This window comes from Pomacea canaliculata, linkage group LG11 (assembly GCF_003073045.1).
Source record: "Pomacea canaliculata isolate SZHN2017 linkage group LG11, ASM307304v1, whole genome shotgun sequence".
NCBI classification, from domain to species: domain Eukaryota; kingdom Metazoa; phylum Mollusca; class Gastropoda; order Architaenioglossa; family Ampullariidae; genus Pomacea; species Pomacea canaliculata.
Genome location: NC_037600.1, coordinates 2,834,795 through 2,860,040, shown reverse-complemented (window position 1 = coordinate 2,860,040; position 25,246 = coordinate 2,834,795). Strand labels below are relative to the sequence as shown.

The following is a 25,246-nucleotide window of genomic DNA, read 5'->3' as shown; positions in this document are numbered from 1 at the left end:
GGTGGGGACAGAACTAGAAACTCTTTTTCATAAATGTGAGAAGCGGGTCCACTTGGATCACGTGACCGCGCTCTCTCTCTCTCTGTGTGTGCGAGGGACCAGTGGGAGTGGTCTTGTGCGTTGTGACCTCAGAGAGTGAAATACTTTCAGAAATAACGTAGCCAACCATTTCAGCAGGACAAACACTTGTCAACAAGAACACGCCTTATCTTTCCTTTTCTGTCTTTCTGAAAAAAAAACCCAACAGGTTCTTATGCGAACTTTTTCACACAGAAGACATCCCAAGACATGCACTCCGGGAGAGGGAGCTGCCTCTATAAATAGGGTGAAGCCCACGAGACATGTTCACACCCAGCAGAGCTTCCCAAGAGATTTTCTGAACGTTCACAGTTGTCCGCCAGACGGTCGAGTTGTCTCATGATGCGCCGCCTGCGGATACTCGTGGCAATGGTGCTCCTCATCTCTGGCACCTGCATGTCTGCTCCACAGCGATTGGGTATGTACCCTGAGTGCTCTAGAATATTGGGGCTGTTATTTCTCTTACAAGTCGAAATTGCTTTAGTAACTTGGTCTCTAAAACAACAACTATGTTCACAAACAATCCGTCACCAAGAGATGTTTCTGGTCTTCTTCAGTGAAGACACACACCATGTCGGAGATAAACATCACAGTGAGATATAAACATCACTCTTCTGTGATATAATAGACATAATAAAAAAATAAATCGTGTCTGGGTTAATGGAATATAAAATAAATTAATACTACTGAAAAAGAATAAAAGGTGCCGTAGTTCGTTTGTCTAAAAACACATTAAAGTTAATAAAAAGAAATACAAAAATCAAAAAACAAGTAACTGATAATATCAACACGGCATCATTTTGAAGCCCTTCAGTTGCATTCAAGTATATGATGGTGCTGGGTATAACAGTACTGCATGCTGACAACAGTTAAAATATTTGCTAACTGTTCAAGCATAAATACATTTGTACTTACCTCAATAAGCTCAACCTAAACCTGCGTATTGAAACTGTAGAAGTTTGAGAAAATCTTATGATAATTAATAATAAAATCAACCATCTTGTTGCATAAATGCTGTTGTACATACAAATGAAGACCATTAAATACAGCAGCAAGAACAAGACGACTTCTTAGTTTGTAAATTGTTACTCGGCTCTTGGTTGTTCTTAATCGCCGGTGGTGGCGCTGCCATTGTTACTCGTTACTGTCCGACATGCATTTGTGTTTTTGCCATCCTGACAGAATTAGTGAAGTCCGTGTAGTCTCTGTGTTATTTTGTTTTGCTGTTTGTTTTGTCTTTTCTGTCATCCTGTGTGCAACCTTATCTCTTGTAGCGTCTTTCACTCTTCTTAACTTCTCGGTTCATCTCCCAGTACTTCGCTTTGTGCTTTTTATTCCTGCTGGTCTTGACACTGAATGACCTGCTTTTGCTCTTTTCTTTCCTCTGTCTTTTGCCAGGTCTCTAGTCAGCCATTCCTTGTACTAGTTCTCTTTTTTTCCCAGAACTCGTGTGCAGGCATCCTCCCTACGCCCAACCCTCGTTTTTATTTGGTTTGGCACTCGCAGGTTATCTGGGGGGGGGGCATCACACACGAAAATTGTGTGTGTGTGTGTGTGCAAGGTTCCTATCGTTTTCGGCATGATTAAACAAGAAATAAAGGAGATAGAAGAAAGAAAGAATATCAAAGAAGCAAGAAGATAAAAAAAGAAAAGAGAAGAAAGGAAAAAGAAGAAAGAAGGAAGAAAAATAAGAGGAACAAGACGTACAAAGAAGAATAAAGGAAGAGGAAGACACTTTTCAGGAGCCATTAAATATTAATCATCTTTGAAATCATAATTGCTCAATCAGTCTCTCTTTTCCACTCACACGCACACAGACACACTGGATAAAACTGATAAAACCCACAATCAGCTGTTTACGCCTTTGAAATTGACAAAGAGGAATTTCTCTCGGCGAGATACGAACCTGGGACATCTGATGTCCACTGTCGTGATGACACTTTAGCCTCTGTGTCGTTTATTGTTATTGATGTATTTACTTATTGTAGGATAAGTTACACAGTGCACGTGCTGAGTCTTGTGTTGATAATGTTGGCCTCGTCACACTTTGTTACAGGCGGAGCAGGTGCCTTAGGGCCATTTCCACTTGGCTTGCTCTCAGCTCAACGGAAGATCGTCGGTAAGGCCCTTAAGAACCCCGATGTACCTGTCACTGGTACCATCCTGAAGCTAGGGTGATCCCTACTACAGGATCAGCAACTACTACAAATCCAGCAACAAATGCTTTCAGCAAGCCTGCTTGTCTCCCATCTCCATCCTGCTTGTCTTCACTATCCTGCTACACGTGACCCGCTGACGTACCCTGTACTCAGTGTCAGTGAACAGATACAACAGTGAACATTCAGTAACCGCTCTGACACAAATATTATCACAATGTGGTGACAACACACCTTCACTAACATGTGGCCAGCATTAACACACAGCAGTAAGAACGATGGCCAACAAACAAACAAACATAAACAAGTGAGATGCTGCACTTTACAAACAAACAAACATAAACAAGTGAGATGCTGCACTTTACAAACAACAAACATAAACAAGTGAGATGCTGCACTTGACAAACAAATGTTTCTGCTACTAGACGACATTGTGTTTATCTACAATACAAAATGTTTTTATAATGTTGTCAATGTTAGCTGTAGTCTGTATTTACTTACTCCAATGTCTTGTCAGTGTACTGCCACAAGCTTCAGTGTAGATAAATGACATCCTGTAGGCTCACTGTGTCTACTGTAGCCCTATGATGACTCTTGTCATCGTGTCACGTGCAGCTTGAAACATTGTCCACGATGTCCTTACACACAAGCTCTCTGTTATGTCTGTGTGTTCACTTCACTCTTGCTCCATCTTTTAGTCTGCTTCTGCTGCTGGATGAAATAATCTTGAAGTAAACATATCTATCTTCAATCAAATTGTTCTTTCTTTTTTTTATTTTTTTGAGTTTTGAGCTTTGCACCTTGCACAAGTGTGTACGAGCTGTCGACGGAACAAATTCTTGTTGATCATTCTCAATGTGGGGGCTGACTGTGTCTGTTATGGCACTACACTGACCTTAGTCACTGAACCACTTACATTAACAATACATTAATAATTTGCTGTATACAAGCTTTAATTGCAAAAAAAAAAAAACCAACCTTAAATACAGAAGAAAATGAAAGCACAAAACTGATGCAAAACACACACACACACACACACACACACACACACACACAAACACACACACAAACACACACACACACACACAAACACACACACACACACACAAACACACACACACAAACACACACACACACGTACCATTGTCAGTAAAACATTTTTTACTAACTTAACATTCACACACAAGAAGTTTGCTTTAGGTTTCATCTTAAACATTAGTCGAGAATGACTACAAAAGTAGTGTAAAGTCGTTCTTCATCCAGTGAAATCGACAGTTGTGTCCTTCCGCCGAGTAACCACGATAGCTTCCCGAGATGGTCAAGCAGAGGAGTCTTGTTGTGACGTCATAGTCTTGTTGTGACGTCAGTCTTGTTGTGACGTCATAGTCTTCTTGTGACGTCAGTCTTGTTGTGACGTCATAGTCTTGTTGTGACGTCAGTCTCTGACAGGAAGATAAGATAAAACTTTATTTGTCCCAGAGGGCAATTCTGTTGCTGCTCCAAAAAAAAAATCATACACAATTGCATGCACAAAACTATTCATATCTCATTCACAACATTCAAAAGTCGCACGGCGGAAACAACAAAAGACAGCCGCAGTCTGTTTGTCCTGCATGCAGGCTCACAACATCGACGGCTCGACGGGTGCTGGAAATATTCTGTAGACAGAGCATGCCTGTCATCACGGAGGATGTCAGACACTTTCAGAAGAGTCCGCCTATTGTACAGAGCCTGAAGAGAACTCTGAGTTGACCCAATGACTTTGGAGCAGGTGGATACCACACGATGCAGGCTGCTCTTGTCCTTCACCGATAAACTGTTGTAGACACAAATAAACGAGAAGGACAGTACGCTCTCTATGTGCGATCTGTAAAAAAGCTGAAGAAATTGGTGGGAGACAGTGGAGGAATTGGAGGAAGCTTCTGTATCTGTATCATTGCAAAGATTTGTCGTCAGGGTAGGCCGGACCGCTTTGTTGAAAAAGGTGGAAGAGAGTGGTGAGCGTTGTTTACATGTAGATGTTTACACGCGCTCGCATACATTCCTAACACACCCTTCCCAAAGCGTTCCACACACACACAGACACACTTACACAAACACGCCGTCACACACATTTCACTGCTCACTTTATAACAGCTAATAAATTAAAAATTTAATTACTCACACTTTCTCCCCTTCTTCTATCTCTTCGATGTATATTTATATGTGTAGTCAGATAAATCACAAATAAATATAAACAGCGGAAGAAATTTCCTTATATGCTATCTCTTATTCTTACCTAAGTAACAGATAAATACGTACACTCACATCCTCATTGTGTGTTTTGTTATTCTCTCTCTCTTGCAAACACACATTAATTCCTCCCTGTCGTCGTCCTCAGTAATAACTTTATAAATCAAGCTAATCTAGGGAGGGTCTTTTCATTTCTTGAAGCAAAAAATAGATGGAACTGATAAGCATTAGAACTGTGGGTAGAGTGAGGTGATCAATTAATTTTACGTTGTTCAGAAATTGTTTTTACAATGAAATGTTAATTAAATTGATCCTTTACAATATCAGTGTTACAAAGTCTTCAAAGCCTCATTTCGCCGACATTTATTCACGGGAAGGCAGATGTTCAATGTCATAAACCTTATAAAGGAAGGCAATCATGTAAGTGTAACAAAGTTTCTAGTAAAAGGTGTCACAGACACTCACGTCTAGGTAGACGCCTGGACATTTGCGCATTCTTTCTACAGAAAATAACTCTGACTCTCTTGTAAGGCTATATATATATATACTGATATGAAATAAAGTTATACTATAGGAACTAATAAAAATACATCACTCAGTGCTTACTGTTATCTAAGATATCTAATTTTAACACAGTTCTTTTCGTGGTTGAAGTTCAAACATTAGAATAATAAACATTCCGGCACAACACTGCTTTCTCTCATGATTAATGATTTATCTTCTCAATTTCAGTCGCTCTGTGTGTGTATGGAAAGCCACGTGGGTTGGAGATTAAGACACGTGAGCAAGTGGTCAATCAGAAAGCTCGGGTAGGTCCCTACACAACAGGGCAAGACAGGAAACTACAGGAATCGTCTAGACTCTAGAGCAGTGGTTCTTAACCTGGATTCGATCGAACCCTAGGGGTTCCGTGAGTCGGTCTCAGGGGTTCGGCGGAGCTTCCGCCACGGAGGTCAAGACGCACCCGCAATTAGTGATGACACTAAAGAAGGGTTCGGTGAATGCGCATATGAAACTTGTGGGTTCGGTACCTCAAAAAAGGTTAAGAATCACTGCTCTAGAGTGTGGAGAGACACGTGATGACCACAACAGGGACGTTGTGTGAAGGCTGCACGTGCCCTCACCCTACAGACTTGTGGGATACAACGACACTTTGTCTACAGGACGAGTGGTCAGGAAACTACAACCGGACAAACATCTTCACAGACACTAGCATGACAGTCACGTGATTACTGGCCCGTAACCACTCGTCCTCACTAATATCTGTAACTTTGACTTATTCCTGCCCTCACTTCACCATTGTGGCGCCATCCCGCCTGGCTTCACAACCTGTGTCCAGCGGGTGGCAATAACAGGTAGCGCTGTTGTCCAGTATCAGGTGTACCAATTAACGGGCGTATCCTGACCGCTGCTCTCCCCTTCTAAGAGACCTCATGTAGCTATATATAGGAAATGCCACAATAAACTCTTGGATGACGTGTGAAGGGTCACTCTGATCGCTTGCCAATGAACTGTGTGACGAGTGGTCGTGAGGTGGCCAGCTCGTTGTCTGTTGACAGTTAACGGATTGATGAATAACAAGCAGGTGAGAAACAGTCTTGTGAATATGATGACAGTGTGTTAGTCACGTGTGTCTAACATGCTATGTGATCATATGATGACGTCACTGTTTATACCCCAGTGTCTGTCAGCAACTATAACCAACAGAAGAAACTGTCTTTGAATGTTAACAGAGAATGTTACGACAACAGGCACGACCGTCACCTCCATCAGTAGTGGCACAACATCGCCCTGCCTGCAGTCAACTCCATGTAATGTAGCAACAACAAAAGACGACCCACGCATTCTCCTTGTTTGTTGTTGTGTGAGCAGCACTCCGAGCGTCTAGCCAAACAATTCCATTGCTATCCTGTGTTCCTGTCCTTTTTATTGACTGCGCGTGCTGATGCTACAGTTACATGTCAGTGATCACAGCGTGCACAGTCGCATGTTACATGTCGCATGTTACATGTGCTCAGATGTCTCTGTCAAGTGTTTTCCTTGCAAATAAAGTTAACCCTTTCCTGTTAGTTCCATCGTGGGAACAAAACATATGTTCCAGAGCCGACAGTGTTTACATTAGTCTTTTATATTCATTAATATTAATGTCCTATTTGTTTTAGTACTAAACACTGTATTTTATCCAAAATGTGTTTTTGGTGTGTTTTTAGAGCGTTTGGGACAAATTAATCGCATTTTATCGATTTATAAAAAAAAAAAAAAGCCTTAGTTTTCGTCAGTTTCGGATTTCACCGATTGTTTTTCGACGAATTATCGACGAAAACCGGTTTCACTGTGTATGGCATTAGTCAAGGGAGGCTACTTCATAAGAAACTGTGGTGCTCAGGATAGCGGAGTTACTTCCCATTATATGCTGGGATTTCTTGCGTAAAATGTCTTCTTTCAGTGTCCCGACCCACAGACCATAGAGTAAGTCAGGTAACGTTCGTACCTGTAAGAAAGATTACGTCACAGAAGAAAAACAAGGTTAAAAGAATGAGAAGAAATTTTAGTTCTGTTCTATGAGTCGTGGCAATGGCGGCACTAGCAGCACTACAGTCATTATTGCGGTGAATGTCACAGAAACCGGCTGTCACAAGAGCAACACACACGACGTCCGTACGCGTTCTTTCACACAAAATACAACGACTGCCTGAGGCGGTCCACGTGATGTTATTGAGTTGCTCAGGATTTTGCGACATAGAATACAGATATGTGTATTTATAACGACAGTGTCTCAACACTCAGGTTTATGAAGATGGTGAAAACCATCTATGACAAATAAATATCTAGTAATGATAGACACACAGGTAGATGCCACTCGCTGTGATATTAGAATAACTATCAGGTGTTTAACAGGAAATAATTTCTCAAAGTCACACACACTCTGTTCAAGCAATGCGATTAATTTTTTCGGGCGTTCGTTTTCCACTGACTTGTACGCACGCATGTGCGAACTGCCAGACGTGGTTACCAAGGGGACAACTCTTAACCGCAACGGTAGGAAGAAACGCTAGGTCTAAAAGTGATAAATGCCGAGATTGATGTGCTACAAGACTGATGGTAAAATTAAATGAGAAAGCTGTGAATTTTCCTGATGAACACATTGCGACATTTAGCACTGAGTTGAAGACAACGAATGAGAGCAATGATCTGGAGCAGAAGACTACACCAGTCGATGGATTTAAAGTATGCTTAACAGCCAAAACACCAGTAGGCTACAGCTACTGTAGCCGGCTACAAATTTTGTAGCTTGTAGCTTAGCCGGCTACAATTTAAAAAAGTAGCTTGTAGCCGTAGCTACATTTTAGAAAGTAGCCGTAGCTTGGCTACATGTTGGCTACTTTCACGACCATTCGTCGACAACGTGTCAGCAAGACGACGACAGCCACTGCTCTCACTGCTCGGTGTTGTGACAGCCAGACACCACGTGTCTCGCACGCTCAGTAACCGCAAGTACCGGGTCGTCCACGTGGCGGGAGCGATTTGAAAAACGAAGATGGACGTACCCATCAATTTCGAGCCTTACTTGAAATTCTTTACATTTTGTGAAGCAACAGAGAGTGGGTATATATACTTTCAAATGCAAGAATGGGTGCAGCAGCACGAAGTACTCAACGAACAAGACGTCGGCGTTTAATTTGAGAACGCACTTGCAGGTAAGTTCGTTGAGATTTTCGTCGATCTTCATTCTTCATGTTCTTGCTTTTCTGCTTTTGGAATAGAGGAGTGTACATGTTGTAAAGATTGTGGAAAGGTAAGGGGTTGCATCAACGTGATTACCGCAGGGGCGACGACTGATCAAACTGCGGTCTTTACCGTTTCTGTACTACATGTATCTATTTAGTCTTTGTCATAAAGTGTGTGTGTGTGTGTGTGTTTTGGTTTGTTTGTAGGAAAAGAGCATGGAGGACGTTTGAACAGTATGTTGGCTTGAAGGATTTTATATTTAATTCTAGTAATTTAATATGACAGTTAGCTTGGTAGAAACTTGCTGTGATTGTGAATGGACTTCTAAAATTTTGTTTCATTTTCATGTGTTTATTTTAGAGGAAACATCCACTGCTTGCCAGGCAGTTGACTCAAGACTTGGAAACGTCACGAAAGCGGAAAAGGGAAGACGGCGACCAACCCTCTGTCTCGAAGCTCTTCAAAGTGGAACACGAGAGTACCGTCAGCTAAGCAGACGTCAATTCCGCCGTCCTTGATTACCTGTTGGAATGCAACCTGTCCTTCTTCATGCTGGAGAACGAGAAGTTTTCAAAGTTCGTGTCCAGACTCACTGGCCAGGAAACGCAGTTAATGAGCAGGAAAACGGCGAACCAAATGTTGGAGGTAAGTTTTACTATTGTTTTCTTCCTTTTTTGTTTGTTTTACTAGTTTTATTTCAAGTAGGGTGATGTATCCACAATTAATATCTTTTGTTCTTGGTCACAGAACTCAAATTTCATGTGCCTCGACTACATGCAGGGCAAGAAGTGCGTGGGCTTGGGACACCTCCTGCCCCAGCTCAACACCCTCAAGATCCGCATCGAGCAACAGAAGTCCAAGCTAGAAATCTGTGGTCCCCTAGCTACTGCTGTCCTGAATGGGTTGGAGACCAGATTTGCTGATGCCTATAAGGACCAAGACACCCTGCTTGCAACTGTGTCGAACCCAAGGTGAGGGAAAGTTTTCGTTATTTCAGTGTATTTTTTCTTCATTTATAAGCTACTCTCTGTCACTGTTCTTTTGAGAATGAGAAGAATGTGAAGCGCTTAGAGCTCAGATTACACGAGAATAAGCACTATACAAATATCCGTAAATAAATTAAAAAATAAACTTTTGACGGAAGGTGGGGGGAGGGGGGTGTTGATTTAAAAAACAAAACATAATATCCACTGTCGCTGGTCTTTTGACACTGCGTACAAATCAAAATAAGTACATAAAAACCAGTACATTTTATAAAATTAATTAAAAAACAACAATAAGAAAAAAAATTTAACGAAATTAAACAAAGCATTAATTATTGTGCATATTATTGTTTCAGGTGCAAGTTGATGTGGACTGGGGACCAAACCCTGCGTGAGAAATGCAGATCCCTCTTGACTGCAGAGGCAGCATTGATGGACACGCCAGTCCAATCCCCAACTAAGTGCTCAGCTGAACAGGCAGACTTCATCATTTATGAAGAAGTTACCGGCACCCCTGAGACAACTACCTTCCTGATGTCTGGATTGTCTCAGAATGTCAATGAACTGGACAAATAGCCCACGATCAAACAACTCTATCTGCGCACCAACACCGTCTTGCCAAGCAGTGCTGCGGTTGAGAGATAGTTCAGTCTGGCAGGACTTATCATGACAAAGCTGCGCACTAGGGGGACAGACAGCAACTTCGAGGCCAAAGTTCTGGTCAAATTCAATTCCATGAAGGACTGAAAGCATGTAGATTAGTTTTAACAGTATTCACAAATTATCAGCACTAAGTCGAAAGGTTGTTTTGCGTGTACGTTTGATGTTTGTGTATGTTGCTACAGCCAGCTGGCTACAGCTAACTTTTTATAACATCACGCTTTTGAAAGTAGCCAAAAGAAGCTGGCTACGTTTTGGAAAATTGTAGCTGTAGTGTAGCTGGCTACACATTAAAAGTAGCTTGCCCATCCCTGCTCGTTGTATACATATAGAATGGAATTGTATAAATGTAGAATGCATGATATACTTATACAATGATTTGTACAGCAATCAAATGATTTCTATAAGTATAAAATTCCCCTCTTGGCGCTGCTTACTTTAAGCGTGGTGGAAAGGAGAGTGGCTCACCTGAGCAGACGACGGATGACCAGACATTGTTGACAGTGGTCTCCCCTGTACAGGACCACGTTTGTCGGAGGCAGCGTCTGCTCCCTTTGTGAGAAACCAGTTATTTGTGTAGGGTCAAAGGGTAATATAGTGTCAGTGGCACGGTGTCAGTGCCATAGTGTCAGTGGAATAGTATAGTGCCATAGTATAGTTCTGTATTGTCACTGGCATAGTATCAGTGCCATGCTGTCAGTGGCATAGTGTCAGTGACATAGTATCAGTGCCATAGTGTCAGTGTCAGGACAAGATGAGTTTTACATGATGAGGTTATTCAGAAGCCGCTGCCCCCCTCTCCAACACCCCGCCTGCCCCGTGCTATTATTAGCTCGGCTTGTGGTGACTGTGGCGACCTCTGGCCACGTACATCAACGTCCAGTGAGTAGACAGTCAGCCGTGTGGTCAGTGACTGCACCGCCCTCTGGAAACAGTGATTACAGGGCAACATCTTGACCACACTTTGATGCTAACTATTTCTTAGCAACAACATGTTGTAGCGGTGATAACTACACCCGTAATGTCAGTAAGTGTACACGTAGTATCAAACATAGTTTGTCTTGTTGTTGTGTTGTCATTGTCAAATATTAAACATTATTTTGCCCGCATGTTGCAGCTTTATTCAGCTTCGTTTGTGTTATTACCTCCCTTGGGTCGTCGTAGATGTTAATGTAAAGGTTGTAATAGTTGACGACGACTGCTCATAGCTGCTAGAGGCTCAGTGTTTGTGTAAAGTCTGTGGCCCGACACAGTGAACTGTTAATTGTGAACTTGTTTTGACTTTCGTGTTTATTATCATAATAAACAGCAGCAGTAGTAGGAGCTGACAACTCGCTGATCAGGCATTTATTTAGCTCTAATCACATGTGCTCTATAAATCCGCGAACCTCAAAATAAAGAATAGCTACACCTGTCCACACCAGTCGTTTGAGCCCTGGACGGTTTACAATAAACATATAATAATAATATACAATAAACATCTCTCTGTCCTCAAGCCCTACATCAAACAACACTCACTCACCTGTCCTGAAGTAAATGTATTTTAATGTCAAACCTCACATCTTTCTCGCGCTTCTGCAGTGGAATAACTGTTATTTGTCTTTCTCTTGTCAGCACGAGGAAGGGCAAGATGGCGGACTGTGTCTCGTTGCTAACGTGTGTATCACGTGACTGACAACAACACATTAAAAGTTGTACACTCGTGTGTTACACAATTGTTTCTAACTGTTGATCTACTGTATCGGGGTTTTCCTAAGCAATAAATAGTAGTTCAGCTTTAATAAGTCATCACATTCTTTGTCCTCACTTGTAGTAAACAAACACGATGAGACAAGGCGACTCTGTGTTGTCAAGGAGACGGTATCAGAAAATGTTAGAAATTGCTGTTTCTGTTTTCGAATCGGTATTAAAATTCTAAATTATGCGGCTGGCAGGTAAATTACCAAAATCCCAGACCAACCTTGTGATAATGGAATGAACAACAAATAGTAGACAATCTCTTTCACTGATGGAATTAATATGCAAAGTGAAACTGTTTGAATTCGTTCACAATAATTAAAACCAGCATTTCCTTTGAAGGCAGCCGCCCTGATGTTCTCTAAACACTCCATCAGACATGTCAGTCGTGTTATTTGTTATCTCTCTACTTTGTGTTAGAATGTTATGGATTGCCGGTTGTTGTTTTTTTTTTTTGTACTTGATAAATTAAATTAGAATCAAATTAAAACAAACAAACATAAAAATGAATTCACTTCCCCTTTTGGAAGACATCTTCGGACCGTACTTTGCCGACCTTTGGTGTGGACTAATGTAGTTGTTTGTGATAGAATAACGGAAAGAAAAAGTTTCATTGTCTTGTTGGGTGAATACGAAAAAAATCACCTTTGACACCTTGGGCTGAGAGACTGCAGCACTGAGGACAACCCCCATCCTCTCGGTTCACAGAGTGGCCTCCCATGTGTAGCATTCCTACCTCTTCACTTTCATTCCGACATGCTTGCAGCAATAAATCCAGTAATCTCAGTGCACAAACTTACTCTAGACGGTTCATTCGCGATAAAGTCTTGGTGTCCAGCATCCTTCCTACCCCAGGACCGCTACCCCGGCGGTCCGCATCCCTTAGACCTGAAAATAGTAAACTGCAGACTTGAAAGTAGAATCTGAATGTGTAATGATTGGGTTTTCTTTTGTCAGACTTTCTTTAAAAGGAAAAGGAAAAGAAAAGCAGAAGTAATGCATTCCACTGATCAAGACAGGACCCCCATTCATAGCAACGGGCACAGGTACATCAGACACCACCTGTCCCTCCACACACACGTCAGGCCTGTTCCTGTCACTTGTATCGGATATATGAACTGTATTTGCAAATGTGGGCAACAATAACCAAAATGGTTTAAACCTTCCTTGATACCTCATTATAGGAATTATTAGAACTGCAGCTGTCAGTCCATGCTCCCTGTTACTATTCACTGTCAGACCTGTCTTGCCTGTCAACCACTAAGGTCGAGTTTGGAAACTGACTGAACGTTCAAAATGATTGTTGGTTCAACAAGTCTGTTTACTTTCTGACGGCCATCATCCTCTTGTCAACATGAGCAGCTGCACTAACAGCTAACAATCAACTCTTTGCTGTTTGTGTGTGTTTATGTATTTGTGTAGAGAGCTGTGAGCCTACCTTCATGTTGGGGTAGGGCGATATATAAACATTTGTATTATTATATTTCCTGAGTAAACTGGAGGTCAGACACGGAGACTTCTGATTGTCCATGGTGCCATCTAGTGATTGGTATCAGAAGGTCTTTGTATAAGGACTGTGTGTTAGGAAACACAAATCTGTAATTATCTTTCACCTCACATTCCAAAGTCATTCTCGACTATTATTTAAGATGAAACCTAAAGCAAACCTGTTGTGTGAATCTTAATTTAGTAAAACATGTTTTACTGATAATGGTACGTGTGTGTGTGTGTGTGTGTGTGTGTGTGTGTGTGTGTGTGTGTGTGTGTGTGTGTGTGTGTGCGTGTGTGTGTGTGTTTTGCATCAATTTTGTGCTTTCACTTTCTTCTGTATTTAAGGTTATTTTTCAATTTAAGCCTGTATACCGCAAATTATAAAGAAAATTAATTATTATTTTTAATGTAACTGCTTTAGTGAATAAGGTCAGTTCAGTGCCATAACACACACAGTCAGCCCCCACATTGAGAATGATCAACACGAATTTGTTCAGTTGACAGCTCGTACACACTTGTGCAAGGTGAAAAGCTCAAAACCCAAATAAATAAGAAAGTACAACTTGATTGAAGATATAAATGTTTACTTCAAGATTATTTCATCCAGCAGCAGAAGCAGACTAAAAGATGGAGCAAGAGTGAAGTGAACACACAGATATAACAGAGAGCTTGTGTGTAAGGACATCGTGGACAATGTTTCAAGCTGCACGTGACACGATGACAAGAGTCATCATAGGGCTACAGTCGACACAGTGAGCCTACAGGATGTCATTTATCTACACTGAAGCTTGTGGCAGTACACTGACAAGACATTGGAGTAAGATAAACTACAGACTACAGCTAACATTGACAACATTATAAAAACATTTTGTATTGTAGATAAACACAATGTCGTCTAGTAGCAGAAACATTTGTTTGTCAAGTGCAGCATCTCACTTGTTTATGTTTGTTTGTTTGTAAAGTGCAGCATCTCACTTGTTTATGTTTGTTTGTTTGTAAAGTGCAGCATCTCACTTGTTTATGTTTGTTGTTTGTAAAGTGCAGCATCTCACTTGTTTATGTTTGTTTGTTTGTTGGCCATCGTTCTTACTGCTGTGTGTTACTGCTGGCCACATGTTAGTGAAGGTGTGTTGTCACCACATTGTGATAATATTTGCTGTCAGAGCGGTTACTGAATGTTCACTGTTGTATCTGTTCACTGACACTGAGTACAGGGTACGTCAGCGGGTCACGTGTAGCAGGATAGTGAAGACAAGCAGGATGGAGATGGGAGACAAGCAGGCTTGCTGAAAGCATTTGTTGCTGGATTTGTAGTAGTTGCTGATCCTGTAGTAGGGACCACACTGGCTTTGTGATGAGTAGTCCCCAGCTACGGATTTACTATCCCTTGGTCGCATTGGAAGCACCAGTCTGGGGATAAGTGACAAAAAGACGGGCCTTACGTAAAGGGGGTGGACGTGGAAGTGGAACCAAGCCTTGTCCACCGCCTGTAACAAAGTGTGACGAGGCCAACATTATAAACACAAGACTCAGCACGTGCACTGTGTAACTTATCCTACAATAAGTAAATACATCAATAACAATTAACGACACAGAGGCTAAAGTGTCATCACGACAGTGGAAATCAGATGTCCCAGGTTCGTATCTCGTCGAGACAAATTCCTCTTTGTGAATTCTAAAGGCGTAAACAGCTGATTGTGGGTTTTATCGGTTTTATCCAGTGTGTCTGTGTGCGTGTGAAAGGAAAAGAAAGACTGATTGAGCAATTATGATTGCAAAGATGATGAATATTTAATGGCTGTTGAAAAGTGTCTTCTTCTTCTTAATTTATTCTTCTTTGTACTTCTTGTTTCTCTTATTTTGCTTTCTTATTTTCTTCCTACTTTCTTCTTTTTCCTGTCTTTCTTTTCTTTTTTTATTCTTGCTTCTTTAATATTCTTTCTTTCTTCTATCTTCTTTATTTTTTTTTCGTTATTTCTTTTTCATCCTTTTCTATTTCTTTTCTTCTTTTTTCTTTGTACTTCCTTATTTCTTTTTTCGTCTTTTTTCTGTTTTTTCTTTCTTCTTCTTTCTTCTTTATATATTTATTTCTTTAATGTTCTTGCTTCTTTCTTTCTACTTCTTCCATCTTCTTCTTTCTTCGTTTTCTTTATTTTTCTATTTCTTACTTTTATCTTCCTAATTTCTTTTTTCTTCTTTCGTGTTCTTTCTTTATTTCTTTTTTGGATTTTACTTTTTTATTCTTTCTTTCTTTGTTACTCCTTCTTTCGTCATCTTCTTCTTTTTTGTTCTTTTTCTTCTTCTTTTTTTATTTCGGGGAGTGTGCACATCCACTGTGTTGAATGGTTTGCGGTTAGCTTTGCCAGTGGAAGAGACTGAGTGCGGTGAGCGCATGTGTTTTGTTGTTGTTTCTTGCTGTTTTTGTACGATGTTCAATATTGTATTTCTGTGTACCATCTGTATATCAGTGTTTGTGTGTATGGTGATAAATTTGTATATTACGATGAATGTTACGACTCGCTATGAAAATCTTAGTTCTCTTGTAGACCAAGTTACTAAAACATTTCTGACTAATAAGAGAAATAACAATTGTAGTGCACTGAGGGTACCTACCCGGTGGCTGTGGAGCAGATATGCAGGTGCCAGAGATGAGGAGCACCATTGCCACGAGTATCAGCAGGCGGCGCATGATGAGACAACTCGACCGTCTGGAGGACAACTGTGAACGTTCAAGAAATTTGCTTCGGAAATTCTGCTGAATGTGAATATGGTCTCGTGGGCATCAACCTATTTATACTGGCAGCTCCAAACTCGGAATGTGCGTCGCAGGATGTTTGCGCTGTTAAAGCAAGTTTTGCTGAGTTATTTCTGAGAGTATTTCATTCTTTAACATGTTCTGGTGGTCTTACCAAAGGGGTTAATGTCATTTGACTTTGATGTCAATTTGTGGTCACAACGCGCAAAGCCACTCCCACTAATCCCTAGCGCGAGCAAGAGGAGAGAGACGAGAGAGAGAGATGATCACATGTCACGTGATCCAAGTGGAGCTGCTCCTCAGATTTGTGGAATATAATTTCTAGTTCTTTCCCTGCTGTCACCTGCTGATATACGGCTACTCGCCCATAGCTTGCAGTAGATACCTGCTGGACTGATAGTAGGTTCTCTTACTGGTCCTTCTTGTTTTCCCGAAAACATTTGTTTACAAAGGGAGACAAATACTACGTCCCCCGCCACACACACAGACATCGCTCCCAAAGGAGAACCTTTTACCAATAAAAATAAAGGTATAATTATAGATTTATTTATTATTTACTTAAATAATAAACATAGGTTTACATGTTACTATTGATGATTGTCGTGTCCTGTCTAAGGATTATGTTCGCGAGTTCACATGCAGTCAAAACATTGAGCAAGCACTGTTGACTCTACCCGACTTCACTTCTTTCACTCTTTCTCTCTTCTCTCTCTTTTCTTTCTCTCTTTCTCTCTTATTTTACGAACAATTATCAAGTGTCAACTTCGCGGCAACAAAGTAAAAACCGATTATCTGCTCCTTTGTCCAGTCCTGATCATGTGATCCCACTGGTCAGGGCCGCCGAGAGCCAGCCCGGGCCCCGGGACAGACGACCTCTCAGGGGCCCCTTGTACTTGTAATCGTAAATTATTTTCCCAGTATATAATGTATGTTTACAATTCGAATCTCAATATCTACACTTCGTTCAGTAACGAAATATAGACTGCAAACAGTAGGACAAGTGCACTAGGATCTACATCACTACTTGAACATAAAGTTGTTTACATGCGAGTGGTTAGTAAATGAGGACAAATGATGTTAAAGGATCAGACTTGTAGCACCCCGCTCCACATACCCCCCCCCCCTTTAGTAAGGACTGTTACGTCAGCAGCGATGTCAAAACCTCGACAGATTACAACAACTGCTAGAGGTATCACATCGCCTTTTGTTCTAAGTGCTGCGAGTTTGTACTAAGCTCACTGACGTGCAAGGAAATGTTCTCTATGTAAGTGATTTATACTTCTACATGTAAAGAGGAAGAACCGAAGAAGTAAATGCCTAAACAAGTCTTCATCGAGTGTCGTTAATAACCTCATTAAAAAAAGTGTTTGCTGCGACGAACAGCAGAGCACATCAGTTATCATTTTTATCAACTTACATAACAAACACGCAGCACCTATCGAAAGTCCCTTCCTATATTATTCCTTTAGCAAAACACACACACACACACACAATAACTACACACACGCATGCTGTTACACGTAAACAAATATCTGAACTGAACTGTCGCCTTCAGACTCTTTAAAGCAGAAATTTTGAATTCATCCAACTTTTTACGAAGCATAAACTCGGTCGACTTCAACCGCCATCAGTCACTAGCCGTTAAAATACCTGCTCAGTTTTAGAAGACAAAGCAACTGTTTTAAAGACTAGCTAGCTAGTAAGTGTTAATACTTTTAATATTTAAGGAGATTAGAAAGTTTTGTAAAAATGACAGAAAAATAGAAATGTTTAGCATATTTTAGCTGAATCGTAATAGTTCATAGAACAAAGTTATACAGTACTAATATTGTCATTTTACCTGCTGACTAAAAACTTTATGAGCTTTTCTCACAAACTTCATTATTGTCAGTCAATTTGAGACGCTAGTCACTCTCATTGACACTGATGTTCCTGCTTTGTCAAATGCTGTTTGCCAATAAACTCGATTATTATACTGTATGGTAGTGTTACGACTGTAGCGGTAACTTGGCTCGTTTAAAGATCTGAAAATCTGCGGTGTCACACTTTCCTGTACAAAGTCACTTCAGTCATTGAACAGAGGAATAGAACATGTATACAGCGGCTCACACTGTAATATTTCTCAGTATTATTTCAATGTTCAACAACTCAACGTTATAACCACATAATCAGCGGACTGCCACACAGGCTACTTACATTCTCTTACTTTCAACTCACACAGAGTACTACTAAAAACTCAGAAAAATCGAATAACGACCACCTAGGTCTACCCCAGCTTTTTATAGATCCCTTCTAAAATGCTAAAAATACAAAATAAAAAAAAAATTAAAAAATTATATATAAAAAATTAGGACACAGTACGCCCTGACCTTGACATCGCCACTTCCGCCAAGGCCTCGTCAAACTAAGAAAACTCAATTTCGTAACAGGTAGTGTGCGACATCGCAGTTAAGGGGGATGGAACATAGCACGCACACAGGGAGGGTGGAGGCTGGCAATGTGGGGGTCGGGTGGTCGCTGGCCGGGTGACAGCCACGTGAAAGTGGGAAGGTGTGAGGGGGTCGACTAGCGACAGGATGCAGGTGCGCGGATGTGGTTGGGTGGGGTGGAGGATGAAGAGGTGAGGGGGAGAATGAGAGGAGACAGCTAGCGCCAGCCGACGATTCTTGAGAGCATAGGACTGACAAGTAACTTGAGCAAATAAAGCCGTTTGTACGAACCCTCGCTACTCTGCCACTTTTGCTCGGTCCCGGTAGGTGGCATAGTAGCGAGATTTGACTGTATACAGCATCATATATGACAGCTTCCTTGAAGACAACTAGCGCACAATAAGAAAGATTCCGAGGTGGCTTTGGGGGACGGATGGTGGGTAGATAGCATCTCCTTTTTACCGGGGGCTTTGTCGGCAAAGAGCAAAAGAAGGTCGGAGGCCGATGTGTTATTACAGGGCAATGCTGCTACGTCGCCGGAGGTCGTGCGATCGTCCCACACCTTTAGTTACAGTAGTCAGAGTCCTCCCGGTGACATAACTCTCCTCCCTACCTCTATCCGGGCCATCCACCCACCGTGCGAACACTGTCTCTACACTTAAATTACCTTTCTCATGCTAGCCTCCTCTTTATCATCCTCCTCCAGCTCCAAACTTCCCGCGACACCACCGTGATCAATTTATAAACCTCATATTTGCGGGACAGCAGTTTTTAAAATGTTTTGCAATAATGTGTTCTATTTTGCTGGCTGGGATAGTATTACAGGATAATATAGTCTCATTGTATCAAGGATCTATTGTGTAGACTAATGTAGTTGTTTGTTTGGTGATGGAGATACGGTTAAAAAAAAAGTCTCAGTGTTGCTTAGTAACTACGAAAAACAGCAGCCTTGATGTCTCTCGCCTACAGGCTGCAGCGACAGGGGCGGGCCCCCACCATGTCGGTTCACAGAGTGGCCAGTGCACACATCAGTGACATACCTGCCTGATCTCCACTGTTAATTCCGATTTGCTTGCAGGGCCCGCCCCCTCCTCCACCCCACCCTCCCCCGTAGTGGCACCTGTAGCCAGCAATCTCATGGCACCAACGTTCTTCAGGGCGGTTCACACGCGATAAAATCTTTGGTGTCCAGCGGCCGTCACCTCTTGGCTTGTCCAGCGAGAATATAATAACCGCTGACTACACTTCTCACGACAGGCCACAGCACCCCGAAATTGTATTCTACAGACTTGAAACTCAACTTCTGCATGTGTAATGCTTGGGTGTTCTGTCCTTAGACCTTTCTTTAAAAGAAAAAGAAAAGGAGAAGAAGAAAAAAAATCTTCTGACCAAGGCCGGGCCCCCTTGACAGCCGCGGGCCCGGGTACACCAGACCCCCCTATCCCCCCCTCTCGTCAGGCCTGCCACTGGTCATCAACTGACAGAGTTATCGCTACCCTCTCCACCCAGCACATCGACAAGTACTTTCAATCGTTCTCGTCTCTCTTTCTCGTCTTACAGAAGAACTGACAAGTAAAGCCGCACTGACTACATGTTTGCTGCTAAAAATAGTAGATTTTTATTACTTTTTTTCAGAAGATGCATATTTGGCCTTGTAAAGACTCGCATGTCATAAAGTTAATTAACCGGCAGGCTTTACTGACACTTTTCTACCACCAGTGCGGAAACCACCAGGTCAGTGCTCCTGGCAAACTATGGTGACCATGGTAGTCACCTTGGCAACCTGATATAACATTCTTTGTCTTGTCTTTGTTGTGGTTTATATTGCTGCCACCAATTGTTTACATTATTGAAATGATCTGGGATGGTCATGGTGGGCATATGGCGAGACACCAGCCAAAGGAGCTAGATACTGTAGATACTGTAGATACTGTAGATACTGTAGACACTGTAGATACTGTAGATACTGTAGATACTGTAGATAGTAACAGTTGTTTTTACTGAGATCTTCAATCAGCTGTGTGTATTTAGGAATTATTAATTATGATGGTAGCTTCACTCACGGCTATCTATTACTCTTTACATATTAAAACATGGAAATAATTACAACAACAAGTGTATTTAGCACAGCTACACTGAATGTTAATGGCTTAGTGACACGGATAAAGGAAGAGATGTTTTGACTTTCAGAGTTACAGGATTTATTTGTACAAGAACCTCATCTAGAAGAAAAATTGGAAAAAATTGTTCAAGGAGCCAGCGGCTTGGATACGTGGTTGGCAGGGAATAGTTCCAATCAAAAGGATGTAGCAGTGTTGTTTAACAATAATGTTGAATACAAACTAAATAATGTTATCACTGGACATCAGCAAACTTATGTGGCCCAGTAGTGGAGATAAACCTGAATTATTTGACCATGTGTTTGCTCTGAGTGGCAAGATAGGAAATGATTCTGTCACATCCGCAGGAGATTGGAACTGTCCATTAAACCGACTAGATGGGTTAGTGTTAGGGTTAGGGTTAGTGTTAGTGTTAGTGTTAGGGTTAGGGTTAGGGTTAGTGTTAGTGTTAGTGTTAGGGTTAGTGTTAGGGTTAGGGTTAGGGTTAGGGTTAGGGTTAGTGTTAGTGTTAGGGTTAGGGTTAGGGTTAGGGTTAGGGTTAGGGTTAGGGATAGGCTGGATTAGAATCGAGGTAGGGTCAGGGTAGGTGTATTTGTAGGATTAGTGTAAGGCTGATAGTTAGGTTTGTGTTAGGGTAGGATTAGGAATAAGGTTGAGGTCAAAATAAGAGAGTTTGTGTAGTTTAGTTTTTTATTTTTTATTTTTTTATTTCCTCACAGATAAAGTATGCCAGCATAGGAACTGTCGACTAATAAGAACGAACTTTAAACAACTATGATGTCTTTTATTTTCTGTATTCATACCGCTATAGGAGAGCTCTACAGTAGACTTTTCTTCTTCTTTCTACTTCTTTCCTTTTCAGAGTTTGCTCGCTAGGTTTCACAGAATTAGTTCTCCTTCAGTGACGCTTATAATGATGTTTCTGTAATGGTGTACGAGGTTCTTATCCTTGTGTCCATGGCACCTGTGCTCCTCCGACACGTGCCTTCATCTTTACAGAAGTGTCACCTTTGACCTCTACATCTACAAGATGACAGCTATACCTGTATCAGGGCTTCTGCTTACGCAAAAATTGTGTACAGTACGCACTAAAACCTCGGAGGACCCCTTCAATTTTCGTCAATGGGGTCCCATTGAAATTTGGGCGAAGAACAGGGACCCCTTAAAAATCTGAAGAAGGGGTCCTTGGGACCCCAAAGAATTTAGCCTTAGCAGAAGCCCTGACTGTATGCTCTGTTAGTCACTCTGGAGTCCTTGATTAATTATTAATTGCTGAGGTCCAACCTCAGAAGTGCATTTTAGGTAAAAAAATATTCCTACCTCAGCAAACCTGTTTGTATTTTCCAGAAAATCGTCCTGTTTTCTAAATGAGTAGCTACACTATCAGCTCTTAGTCAACTCTTTGCTTTTAAGACCAGCTGTGTGTTTGTAAAGTGGTTTGATGTGCCTTTGATGGTGGAGTAAAGAGCTAAATACATTTATGGTATGATTATGTTTATTAATTAAACCCGATGTCAAACTCACTCAGTCTTCTCACTGTGCCTTGTAGCCATTTAGTCATTGGTATAAGGTTCTTTATGTATTATATATTGATATAGAAAGCAACAGTCTGCAGACTTTGTCACTGCATTTCCCTGCAAGGGGAAGAATAAGTTAAGTAATTAAGTAATTACTACGAGAGTAAGTAGTAATAAACATAAGGTAAGATACCAAAAGAAGCTGGTAGGTGAATATGCACGAAAGTGGTAATTAAAACAAATAGTTTACAACTGTCCTGGAGTTGGCAAGTATCTCTGATATCTCATAATGTAGAAATCGTTGTTGTAGGAGGCCTCATCAACTTTCCTACATTGTTGTTTATGTATTCTAGTAACTGACGACGAAAGTACATGTAAACAATGTGATTGATACAATTTACAACTTTGTATTGAAATCATTTAATTTACAAGATATGTATGGCAATGTTTTATTATTATTCTGTCTCTCTCTGCTCTTATTGATGTCTCTCTCAACCTCTGTCCTAAGCTATTTAACTTGCCTCACCCCAGGTCTACCCGATGGCAGTTAACATGGGGGGACTCGTTCCTCAACCCCTCCGAATAAAGGTTACACGTAGCTGTAGTGTACACAGAGAGCTTAGATATAGAGAGGGTTCACTAGCGACCGGCGGGAAAACTCGTTGGTTATATTTATCTTATGTAATGTTATGCTACGAAACAACATGACACAAGGCGATCGTTTGAGGCAAGGTGGGCAATTTTGCTGTGCAATAAACTGTCAAAAGGCCAGATTTAAATCAACCTCAAAAGAAAAACGTTTCCACAATTTCCCAAAGGACGAAGAGAGGTAAGCTACAAATTTATTCTCAAATTACGATCCATTAGTGTACTGAAGTTCAGAGCAGTCTACTACAACACGTTTGCTCGATTTCTATGATTATTAAAACGACTTTACTGATTACATGTATACTGTGAAACTGTGTGATGAATTCTTTTTTATCTGATTACAAACCTATTTAAATTTGTTATAGTATTTTCATTTAAGGCATTCGTCACTGGGGTTAGGTGTTATTAATATATTGAAAAAAATTATTACAACAGGTGCAAAATATGGATGAACTTTACGAGTACAACTGTCCAACACAAACAAAAATCTTGTCTGGAATGCAGTCCCCACAATTTTCTCCATTCCAAATCCACCATGCAAGGTGTATAACTTATGATTATTAGATAATAATATATTCCAATATATATATATTACTAATATATATATTACTAAGCCTTATTTTACCAACATGGACCTTTGTGTTTGTCATATTTTATTTTTTTAATTTTCATTTAACATGACAGATCACTCTAACTGGGACATAAGGCTAATGATGATCATAGCTTGTACTGCAAAAAGTCTGTTTGAATGTGTGTGTGTGTGTGTGTGTGTGTGTGTGTGTGTGTGTGTGTGTGTGTGTGTGTGTGTGTGTGTTTGTACAGATTTATAGATTTATTGGATATTTTGGCTACTGTTAACTCCTTTTCATTATGCTAATAGGTGCAAAATCTCTAAATCACATTTCCATGTACCTGTATTTGAAGGTAACTTCTTCAAGAAAGCGACCAATGGACAGAATATCCAAACCTACCTCTGCAAAGCAGCCCAGGATTTCACAGAAAGCTGTAGTCTTCGTGCTATTTTTCATTCATAAAGAAAATATTTATAAAATGAGGGGTGATATTGTCCAGTAAATTACAAGCATCTTTTTTATACATCTGTTTGCAGAAGAACAAGCAGATATTGCAGTTGAGGCTGCATGCTCTATAACTGTGCCAGATTCTCCTACAAAAGCTGAATTAAAGATGGAGATCACAAATCTTAAAGAAAAACTCAGCAGCCTGATGGAAGAGCTCAGAAAGAAGGAAACAAAAAGGCGCAGCAGAAACAAAAGGAGCCAAAAAAAGCAAAAAAAGCTACCATTTTAAAACAACTGTCTACCATTCTTCCATCTGAGAGCATGATATGTTTTACATCACAGTTAAGAGAAAATAATAAGAGCAAGAATGGATATAGATGGACAGAGAATGACAAGGTAACAGCTCTCTCTTTGCTTCATACAAGTCTGAAGGCCTATTGTTTGCTGAAGACAATTTTTTTGCTCCCTTCTGTATCAACATTAAAGAGGACAATGCAAAAAAATCAAGATTTACCCAGGATTTAGTGAAAAAATATTAGAAGGCCTCAAGGTGAAAATAGCTGCATATCCTCCAAACTCAAATCTGTGTGCTCTACTGATAGATGAAAGGACTATTAAAGAACAAGTTAAATATAATGAAGAAAAAGATGAAGTAGAAGGCTTTGAAGACTTCGGGAGTGACTCAAGAACACACCTCGATCATAGCCAATCATGCTACAGTGTTTATGTTGAGAGGATTGATATCTTCCTGGAAACAGCCAGTTGGCTATTTTCTTTGAAAGATAGCTCTGTGTCCTTTTTTGAAAAAGGAACAAAAAGAAATCGAAAAATTTTGAAGTTTCATCATTTGTAGCTTTAAAGCTAAAGTAATTTAAATTTGTTTTAGAACAGTGTAAAAGAAAATGTTATAAATCTTTATTTAAAGTACATGTGTGAATGATCCCTTTTGAGTATCTGCTTGCTGCATATTTCATACTCAGCATCGCTGTTATCTTTAAATTGTCCACCAATGTTCTTACAATAAGGGATATGAATGTAGATAAATATATACATTATTATTATTAGCAGTATTATGATTTGTTATTAATTATGATTATTATCATTTGTGTGAGAATTTATTGCTACATGCTTGTATATAAACAGAAATCTATATGTCTCAGTATGTGAGCAAGTCTTCTGAATGTGGCATGTTTATATTCATGTGTAAGCTTGTTTTTAACTGCTTTTCTCATATTCATAAATTGTCATAATTTAGATTTTGATGGATTTTAAATAAATGCAAATTTGTGCTGATGGATGTGCTGTTTGAATTTATAAAAGTTCTCCTTTTTAAATATAGTCAGCTGTCATACTTGTATTAAAACTCAACCAAACTACCCTCATCTAAGCAATTCTCATGAATAAAAGACACAAAAATCTGTTCTTAGATAAAAATCATTTGATATCGCAGACACCTAGACATTTACTCCAAAGATAAACACTGCTAGTGACGACTTTGTTTAGTAGTTGTTGCTAGTAGCAACTGTGCGTAGCATATCATTTCGAAGGGACGCAACTCCGTCACTGCTTTTCTTAACAAGTAATGATAAAGGAGTGCACCCTCTCTATTCTAAGCTCTCTGGTGTACATCCAAACAATAGAACTCAAGGAAATTACAGGTAAGATTACAGGTGTCCGTACAAAAGTAGCTTC

General features: G+C 40.4%; 2 long non-coding RNA genes across 2 annotated transcripts; one reads left to right on the top strand and one right to left on the bottom strand.

Annotated features, from left to right (window-relative positions):
- Positions 1-302: 302 nt before the first annotated feature.
- On the top strand, positions 303-2,990 carry LOC112575315. The gene is made up of 2 exons (XR_003101598.1): positions 303-496; positions 2,135-2,990. It is a non-coding gene; the product is annotated as an uncharacterized LOC112575315 (long non-coding RNA).
- Positions 2,991-13,629: 10,639 nt separating this feature from the next.
- Positions 13,630-15,798, bottom strand: LOC112575320. The gene is made up of 2 exons (XR_003101608.1): positions 15,680-15,798; positions 13,630-14,553 (listed from the first exon to the last, which is right to left on the bottom strand). It is a non-coding gene; the product is annotated as an uncharacterized LOC112575320 (long non-coding RNA).
- Positions 15,799-25,246: the final 9,448 nt, after the last annotated feature.